This window comes from Podarcis cretensis (genome assembly GCF_951804945.1).
Source record: "Podarcis cretensis genome assembly, chromosome: 8".
Classification (NCBI taxonomy): Eukaryota; Metazoa; Chordata; class Lepidosauria; order Squamata; family Lacertidae; genus Podarcis; species Podarcis cretensis.
Window position 1 is genome coordinate 20,791,793 of NC_137177.1, and position 10,406 is coordinate 20,802,198.

Sequence of the window (10,406 nt, forward strand, 5' to 3'; positions counted from 1 at the left end):
CAATCAGTAGCTGAACTGGGTTCCACACAGTCACAAAAACAAAAAAGGGCTGTGAAACAAAAACACAAAATAAATAGCAAAAACAGACAGACCTCAGCGTAACACTCAAAACGGAAATGTGGCACTCAAAACAGAAGTGTGGCACTCAAAACAAAAGCATGGCACTCAAAATGGAGCACTTTCAGCTTCTGAAAAAGGTTCGCAAACTGGAATTTTTACTTCCAGGTTTGCAGTGTTTGGGTTCCAGGTTGTCTGAGTACCAAGGCGTTTGAGAACCAAGGTACCACTGCATCCAGCATGTTAAATAATTATTTTAATTGTACCTCGTATGCTGCCCCATAGCAGTTCAAGCTTCAGGGTCCCAAAAATGTAGGTCAGGATTCCTCAACCTTGGTCCTCCAGATGTTTTTGGCCCTCAACTCCCATGATCCCTAGCTAGCAGGACCAGTGTTCAGGGATGATTAGAATTGTAGTCTCAAAACATCTGGAGGGCCAAGGTTGAGGAAACCTGATGCAGGTCCACCCCTGCCCTCACCCCTGCCTCGCTCCAACTTGTCACAATCCTCATATATAAATTTAATAAATAAATTAATATAAAGTGGCAGAAATCCTGGTGTTGGGAGGGTGGCTCTGTGGCACCATCATACCAGTAACTCCTGAGAACTGAGCTTTATTGGTTGAAAACTGCATAACATAACATACTCCTTAATAGGAAGTACTGCAGCAGTCAAGATAAATGTTTTTCCAAAAATGCTGTTTTTATTTCAAACAATACCAGTAATAAGTGATGCGGCTTCCCTCGAGAAGTCGCAAAAAGATAAATCTAAATTTATCTGGAAAGGGAAGAGGCCAATAATAAAATATAAAATAAATCTTCCAGATTTAAAATTGTATTATGAGGCAAGCTGCATTACTTGGATCCGGGATTGGATTAAATTAGAAAATACTGATTTATTAGACTTGGAAGGGCACGACAATAGATTTGGTTGGCATGCATATTTATGGTATAATAAAGGGAAGATACATAAAGGATTTCATAATCATATAATTAGGAAAGCATTGATAAAGGTATGGGAAAAATATAAAGATCTATTAGAGCAAAAAACACCCTGGTGGGTGGCCCCTACAGACGTGATGTCAATCAAAAGAATAAATATGGAGGCAAAATGGATGACATATAGAGATTTATTGATAGAAAGAGAAGGGAAATTAAGATTAAAAGATTATGATGAAAGCAAAGATTCGGTTTATGATTGGCTGCAACATCGGTACTTAAATGAGATCTTTAAGGAAGATAATAAGAAAGGATTTAACTACACCATATCTAGATTCCAAAAGAAATAACAGAAGAGAATACTACAGTTTATTGCTAGAATGGGAGAGAAAAGATGAGAAGGTGAAATCAGTAATGATTAAATGGGCACAAGATATAGGACACAATATACAAATGGAAGATTGGGGAAAGTTATGGAAGAGCAATTAAAAATTTACTGATTGCATATTGCTGAAAGACAATTATATGAAAATGATGTACAGATGGTATATTACACTGGTGAAAATGGCAAAAATGTATTGAATGAGCTATAATAAGTGCTGGAAATGTAAAGGAAGGTACCTTCTTTCATATGTAGTGGAATTGCAAAATAATCAAAAATTATTGGGATATGATTTATAATGAAATGAAAAAAAATGTTTAAGATAACTTTTGTTAAAAGTTCAGAAGCATTTTTATTAGCCATTGTAGGGCAAGAGTTACCAAAAGAGAAAAAGAATCTATTTATGTATGCGACAACAGCGGCCAGAATTCTATTAACTCAAAGATGGAAAAGCGAGGAAATGCCAAAGAAAGAACATTGGCAAGAAAAGTTGATGGAATATGCAGAAATGGCAAAGTTAACTGAGAGACTTAAAGATAAAGACAATAATGACTTTAAAAAGGATTGGGAACCCTTTAAGATGTACATACAGAAACAATGCATTGAAATGAACTCACTTGCAGGATTTGGCAAATATAAATAGAAAACACAGATATGAGGTAAAATGGTCAAGAATAGATTAAGAATATAATTTTAGTTTTAGTATATAAGGTATACAAAATTATGAACAGAATAAATAAATATATTATAAACCAGAAAGGGAAGTTGGGGGAAGTCGGGGGGGGGGTAATTGAAAATGTAAAATGCAATTTGAATTTCTGAATATGTTAAAAATCGTTGAAAAATCTTAATAAAAATTTATAAAAGAAAACTGCACAACATAACAAAGACAATCAGTTGATGTTAAACACAGAGACAAAGATAAAAGTATACAATCTCTCATTCCTTAATTGATACTTGCTTTATACATTGTTTTGTAATTCAGTTTAACTTGACCTCCGATCCTCCCATTGCATTCCCTGATTAAATTCTTTAAATATGCACTTGCCTAAGGTTGTCTGACTTACTTTGAGTTTTATCAAATTTTCCTATTTTACCCACAGAAGTTCAATCAAAAGCTGCCAATGGATTAGTAATTTGACCCACACTGTGGCATCTCATGACTGCTCCAACTTGTTGAAACTTGTTTAGCTCAGTTCTTCATTGGCATGATGCCACCTTCCACTGGCCTCACGCTCACCGTGAAAGTAAAAGAACAACAACCTTGCTACATCAGAGCGTAGCTCTATCCAGTCCAGCAGTAATCAGTTTCCAAGAACAGCCAGTCATACCTCTGGAAAGCAGCAGAGGTCCAGTAGCTGGAAAGCCCAGCAGAACATTTGACAGCAACACATTTCAAGAAGCAGCCATTGTTATAAAAGTAAAGGTACCCCTGACCGTTAGGTCCAGTTGCGGACGACTCTGGGATTACGCTCTTATCTCATTCTATAGGCCGAGGGAGCTGGCGTTTGTCCACAGACAGCTTCTGGGTCATGTGGCCAGCATGACTAAGCCACTTCTGGCGAAGCAGAGCAGCGCACAGAAACGCCGTTTACCTTCCCACCGGAGTGGTACCTATTTATCTACTTGCACTTTGACATGCTTTTGAACTGCTAGGTGGGCAGGAGCTGGGACCGAACAACAGGAGCTCACCTCGTCGCGGGGATTCGAACTGCCGACCTTCCGATCGGCAAGCCCTAGGCTCTGTGGTTTAGACCACAGCGCCACCCACGTCAGCCATTGTTATAGTGTGCAAGTAATTTTGCATGGCTCCAGCTGAGATGCCCCTAAGTCTTTTATCGCTGCCTGTTGTTAAGCAGAAACCACTTTTCTTGTTTGAAATGGTTGGCTTCCAAACAAGGACTGGTTTGGCCAGCTAATCAATCTCCCCGACGGTTTAGCAAGGGAGAAGGAAAGCAGGGAAGCTGAGAAGTGTCACACAAACATCCTCGGTGTAAGCTCTGCATGCATGTTTGCTCCACATAGGGCAAAGAGTTCTGCAGTGGGCTTGGCTGTACTCAGTTTGGAGTCACCATCTTGCTAGTGTATTTATCTTGTCCCATCCCTAGAGACTGGATTCGAGGCAGAAGCAGCAGAGTGAGGGGCTGCCTTTGTGGGGCTGAATCATGACAGGGGCCAACTGCCGCCACCACCACCTTTCTCCTCTTCCTGAACGTTGCGGTGGCAGCCTGTCCACCAGTCCTCTCCAAGAATGCAAACGAGACCACCAGCTTCCATTTGCATTGCCGTCTGCTTCTGGGAGGTGGTCAAATTGAGCACGCTGTCACTGCATGCCAGCGGTGGTGGGGATGGTGGCGAGGAAGGAGGTAGCCGTGCTATGGGAAGGAACTACATTTTTAAAAAATAATCCAGGGCAATTCTTGTTACAAATTCAGAAGCCACCCTGAATTTGACCCTGAAGTACAGTCATTTTTTTTTTTATAATTTTTATTCATTTTTCAGATAGATAACAAAAACAATACAAAACAGTATAGTTTCAATCTCATCATTTCATACCCTTCTTTCTTTTGACTTCCCCATACCTCCCCATCCCTGCATCCTTGTTTAATAGTTCTTTAGCAACCCTTAGGTCCATTATCTTAATTCCCTTTCATAAAGATTCCTTTAGTTTTTTTTTTTTTTATTACTGCTGCAATTTCTTTACCTCTTACCCCCTGACATCTTAACATTCGTCAATTTTACAATTGTTCTTGAGATATATTTTAAATTTCTTCCAGTCCTCTTCCACTGTCTCTTTCCCCTGGTCACGGATTCTGCCCGTCATCTCAGCCAGTCCCATAAAGTCAATCACCTTTGTTTGCCATTCTTCCAGAGTAGGTAGTTCTTGCGTCTTCCAATACTTTGCCAGTAGAATTCTTGCTGCTGTAGTGGCATACATAAAGAAAATCCTATCCTTCCTTAACACCACTTGGCCAACCATGCCCAAGAGGAAAGCCTCTGGTTTCTTAGGAAAAGTCCACTTAAGGACCTTCTTAATTTCATTATAGATCATTTCCCAGAAAGCTTTAACCTTTGGGCAGGTCCACCAAAGGTGGTAGAAAGTGCCTTCAGTCTCATTACATTTCCAACACTTATTATTAGGCAAGTGGTAAATTTTTGCAAGCTTGACTGGGGTCATGTACCACCGATAGATCATTTTCATAATATTTTCTTTTAAAGCATTACATGCCGTAAATTTAATACCGGTGGTCCATAACTGTTCCCAGTCAGCAAACATAATATCATGACCAATATATTGTGCCCATTTAATCATTGCTGATTTCACCGTTTCATCCTGTGTATTCCATTTCAACAGCAAGTTATACATTTTTGATAAGTTCTTAGTATTGGGTTCCAACAGTTCTGTTTCTAATTTTGACTTCTCTTTCTGAAATCCTATTTTTCTGTCCTGTTTAAATGTCTCATTTATCTGATGGTAATGCAACCAGTCTCGAACCTTAGGCTTTAGTTTCTCATAACTCTGAAGTTTCACCCTTTCACCATCATATTCTAAAATTTCATGATATTTTGGCCATTTAGGGTCCATATTAAGCTTTTTTACTTCCCTAGCTTCCATTGGTGACACCCACCTAGGGGTTTTACTTTCCAGCAGATCTTTATATCTAATCCAAACATTATACAATGCTTTCCTCACAATATGGTTTTTAAAACTTTTGTACACCTTTACCTTGTCATACCATAAGTATGCATGCCAACCAAAGCTATTGTCGTACCCTTCCAGGTCCAAAATGTCAGTGTTCTCAAGAAGTAGCCAGTGTTTCAACCAGCAGAAAGCTGCCGATTCATAATAAAGTCTTAAGTCCGGCAGGGCAAACCCCCCTCTATCCTTTGCATCAGTTAAAATCTTAAATTTAATTCTGGGCTTTTTGCCCTGCCAGACAAATTTTGATATGTCTTTCTGCCACTTCTTGAAACAATCCATCTTGTCCAAAATCTGCAACGTCTGGAATAAAAACAGCATTCTAGGCAATACATTCATCTTAATAGTAGCAATTCGGCCTAACAAGGAAAGTTTCAATCTTGACCATATTTCCAGATCCTTCTTTACCTCTGCCCAACTTTTTTCATAATTATCCTTAAATAAATTCACATTCTTGGATGTTAAGTTTAACCCCAGGTATTTTACCCTTTTTGTTATTTCAAGGCCTGTTTCATTCTGAAAACTCTCTCTTTCTTCCATTGTTAAGTTTTTTTCCAACACTTTCGTTTTTTGTTTGTTCAATTTAAAACCTGCTACTCGACCAAATATTTCAATTAGTTCTAATACTCTTTTAGTACTAGTGTCTGGCTGTTGCAAGGTCAATACTAGGTCATCTGCAAATGCTCTTAACTTGTAATGTCTAACTCCGACCTGAACTCCTTTAACCAACTGGTCCTTTCTAATCATGTTTAACAAAACCTCCAGGACTGATATAAAAAGCAAAGGGGATATTGGGCATCCCTGCCGTGTACCTTTTTCTATGGGTATTTCTTCTGTAACCACATTGTTTACAATTAGCTTGGCCTTTTGTTGGGAATATATTGCACCTATACCGTTTTCAAAACCTTGGCCTACCCCCATCCCTTGGAGATTCTTTTTCATAAAAGTCCAGCAGATATTGTCAAAGGCTTTCTCCGCGTCCACAAAAATCAGAACTGCTTTCCTGTTAATGTCAACATCTAGCAACTCCAAAATGTCTATAATGTTCCTCACATTGTCTGACATATATCTCCCTGGGAGAAAGCCTGTTTGGTCCTTATGAATCTCCTCTATCAACACTCTTTTCAGTCTTTTTGCCAAAATGTCTGCAAAAATTTTGTAATCCACATTGAGTAAAGATATAGGGCGGTAGTTTCTAACCTGGTTCTTTTCAGTTTCTGTCTTCGGTATAAGTGAGATGAAAGCCTCTTTCCACGATTCAGGTGCCTTTTTCCCCTTCAGGATTTCATTGCAAACTTCCTTCAATGGTTGTATCAACCATTCTTTCAGCATTTTGTAGTATTTAGCCGTAAGGCCGTCTGGTCCTGGTGATTTTCCCAATTTCATATTTTGGATGGCACCCTCTATTTCTTGTTCTGTTATTTCCTCATTTAAGATCCTTTTACTTTGTTCTGGAATTTTTGGTAAGCCGTATTTTCTGATGAATTCTTCTATTTCTTGTTCATTAATTGGCCCTTGTGCATACAATTTCTTAAAAAAACTTTGAAAACAATTGTTTATCTCATTAGGTTTGTGGATAATTTTTCCATCCATTTCTAGACTTGTTACAGTGTTCATTTTCTGCCTTTTTTTCAATTGCCATGACAGAAGTTTCCCGCATTTGTCCGCTGATTCGAAAGTTCTTTGTCTCATTTGCTTTATCTTCCATTCTATTTGTTGGTTCATGAGCTCCATGTACTGCATCTGATAAAACTTTATTTCTCTCAAGATCTCATGGGACTTTGGTTTGGACCTCAATTTCTTCTCTCCTTCTTTTATTTTTTCTAGGATCTTTTCCTTCCTCTCATTTTGTTGTTTCCTCTTTATAGAGTTCTGTTGAATTAAGAAACCTCTCATCACGGCTTTGCTTGCATCCCAAATTATTCTCTTTTCCACATCTGTTTTCCTGTTAATCTCAAAATAATCTTTTAATGTTTCAAGGGCCTTCTTGTGGATCTCTTCATCCTTAAATAGGGTGTCATTCATTCTCCATCTAAAGGATCCAGTTGTTGTTAGTTTCATCTCCATCTTCATCGCATTATGGTCGGAGCAAGTTTTTGGGCATATTTCTACTTTTTTTGTTCTTGACGCCAGGCTGCTAGAAATCCAAATTTGGTCTATTCTTGTCCATGTCATTTTTGCCTCAGAGAAGAAAGTTCCCTCTCTCTCTAGAGGGACCCTGAAGTACAGTCATACCTTGGGTTACAGACGCTTCAGGTTGTGCATTTTCGGGTTACGGACTCACCGAAACCCGGAAGAACCGGAATGGGTTACTTCCGGGTTTTGGCGCTTGCGCATGCACAGAAGCACTAAATTGCACTTTGCGCATGCGCAGAACCGCCAAATCGCAACCCACGCAGACGTGGCACTGAGGGTTGCGGACGCTGAGGGTTGAGAACGTGCCTCCCGCACAGATCATATTCACGACCCAAGTGTCCACTGTAATAACATTATTATCATTATTCCTGTTATGGAAATGATGGGGGCACATATTTAAAGAAAGGTGAATTGGGGCTCCAACTCCCTTCATGAACCAAGAAGCAGGAAGTCACGTAGGCAGCAGGAACAGGGCATCCCGCTATAATTCCCGAGCTCGAGAGCACATACTCAGCGCCCAACCAGGGAGTGACCAAGGGGACAGCAATAGACATCCGCAGAGGCAGTTTAGCAGATCAGGTGTTCTTAACCATCTCAAGACAAGTCTTGAGGGCAAGAGTTTTATTGTTCTTTCAGTGATGAGTACTTAAGAGGTGTTGGGAAAGGTGTCTGATAAAGTGACCTAATGTTGAACTTGTATACCCCTCCCCATTTGTGACATGCTAGTGATGTAGTGATGATGTATCAATGATGCTGCTCAAAGTCTATTCTGGGGGAAAGAGGGAAGTTTTAAAAGAGGATGTCACCCAATGCTCAGGGTTCTTACTCCTGTGGGGACCTGTTGCACAACAGTAAAGATCATGGTCTACTGACCGCTGTTTTGCTCGAAATTACTTGGCTGGAACTTCCTTCTTTTACTGATTGCATAGACCTGTGGGGGACTTGCACCCTGACGAGCTGGGCTGTTGAGTAGTCCCTCACCCCAGAATTTTTTTCCCTTTACATTCCTTAAAATAAGGTACAGTGGTACCTCAGGTTAAGTACTTAATTCGTTCTGGAGGTCCGTTCTTAACCTGAAACTGTTCTTAACATGAAGCACCACTTTAGGTAATGGGGCCTCCCACTGCCGCTGCACCGCCGGAGCACGATTTCTGTTTTCATCCTGAAGCAAAGTTGGTACTATTTCTGGGTTAGCGGAGTCTGTAACCTGAAGCATATGTAACCCGAGGTACCACTGTACCTTATCTATCTCTCACATTAACGGCAAGGATGAAGGATGTGAAGCTTCCTTTCTACGTAACATGATGGGGGAACTTCCCTTCCTTGTGGAGCTTTGTCGCTGTGCAGAAATGACGAAATATTTACATCCAGTCTGTCCACTACGCCATGACAAGCAACTTGTAAAAGGTTTAAGGTAGGGATGGCAGGCTCAGAGTGGGGAGATCAATGTGGCCGTCCAGACATCTCTATCTAACCCTCAGGGTTCTCAGTGTGGCCCTCCAGAGCTTTCAATCAGGCCCTCAGGACTCTCCCCAGGCCACCCCCCTCTACAATCGCAATATTCTCTTCAGGCCAAGCCCCTCACGGACCCTGCTTTGTAACCCTCCATTCCTGGCTGGAATATGGCCTTTGTTGCCTGAATGGATAACAGATAGGGATGTGCAACACACTTAACATTTTTGCAGCACCCACTTTTGCTTCTGGGCCTAACCACCATGGCATGTGGCCCCTGGAAGGTTGCTTAGAAGATAATTTGGCCCTTGAGCTGGAAAAAAAGGTCCTCCATCCCTGGTATCAGGCTTAGACGTCTGACACCATGTCAAGTTATTTCTGAGAAAAGGCCAGGGCAAAATGCAGCCGTCACTGAACAGCTTTATTGCTAAAAACTGTCTAGAACAGCAGCTTTGCTGACTGGCACAGTTCAGACACAGTGCCACCTACAGTTGGAAGACCAATAAAACAGTTAAGGTCCCCATTATGACATTGCAGAATTTAAATCTGACTACAATTTTGGCTTCTGATATATACATTCTGAGGGATATTAATGAATGAAAACGTTAACTCTTGCTGAGGAATTTAAGAGGAAGATTGTGACATATTAAGTTGCTAAATTTTGCAGCTTGTATTATTATTATTAAAAAAACACACTTAAATCTCAAAAATTATTAAATGCATCAATCCCTGATATTGATGGGGGGGAACTGAGGGTGTTTCCAGATAGATAGATAGATAGATAGATTCTTTATTGTCATTACACAAGTGCAACATTGCACAGTGCAACGAAACATTCATCCTGATTTGACTATTTAATGAGTATTATTTATCATTTGTTTGCAGGGAATTTAGGTGGCAGTTGCTTCCAAGCGAGTGTTATCTTGAGGCATCTAATCATAAGCCTGCATTTTTATTTAGGCTTGATCAGGGCCTGTATCTTAAAATGAGCTTAAAGATTTTCAAATGTTCATGCCAGGCAGAAGAGCAGCTGCCTAAGAACCTTGGCAATGTTTTTACTCCTAGACAAGGGGGCCCCCTGATTTATAGCAGAAAACAATTCTCAAAGTCGTAAAAAGGGAATTACAGGCTGACAGTCAAGGTTACACTGACCCTACATATTACAGAAGATAAAAAAAGAGATAAACATAATTAAGAGTGGGTAAATAGTAAAATAAAACCATGTGCCTCCCATTAAACTTGAGCCATATTTTCCTAAGGTTGAAAGGTCAAGAGCAGTGAAAAAGGCAACTGGCTTGGCTGGAGAAGAGAGTATTTTGGGAAGTCTTTTTCTAAAAGTTTCTAAAAGTTTCTTTCTTAAACTGAGATCCTTTTAAGATTTCTTTTCCTTTTAAAAGGTTATCTATGTTATGTATTAAATATATATTGGCTTAAATGTAATTATGCAAAGGAATTAGAAGCTAAGAAATGTTAAATCCTTATGCTAGATTCTTATTTCATATAGTTGGAAGAGATCACAGGGGCCATCAGCCACCAGCCCCCCTTGCCAAGCAGGAAACATCATTAGAGCATTTGTCAAGCTTTTGTTTAGAGACCTCCAAAGGAAAGAGATCTTTCAATGATGATCCTTGACATCTGTTTAAGATAAAAATTTGAGATTAAACCATTTGTTTTGGAGGGCAATAGGGCAAGGAGGGCAAGAGGTGAGCTGGTAATTAAGGTTCCTTGTTGAGACACATGTA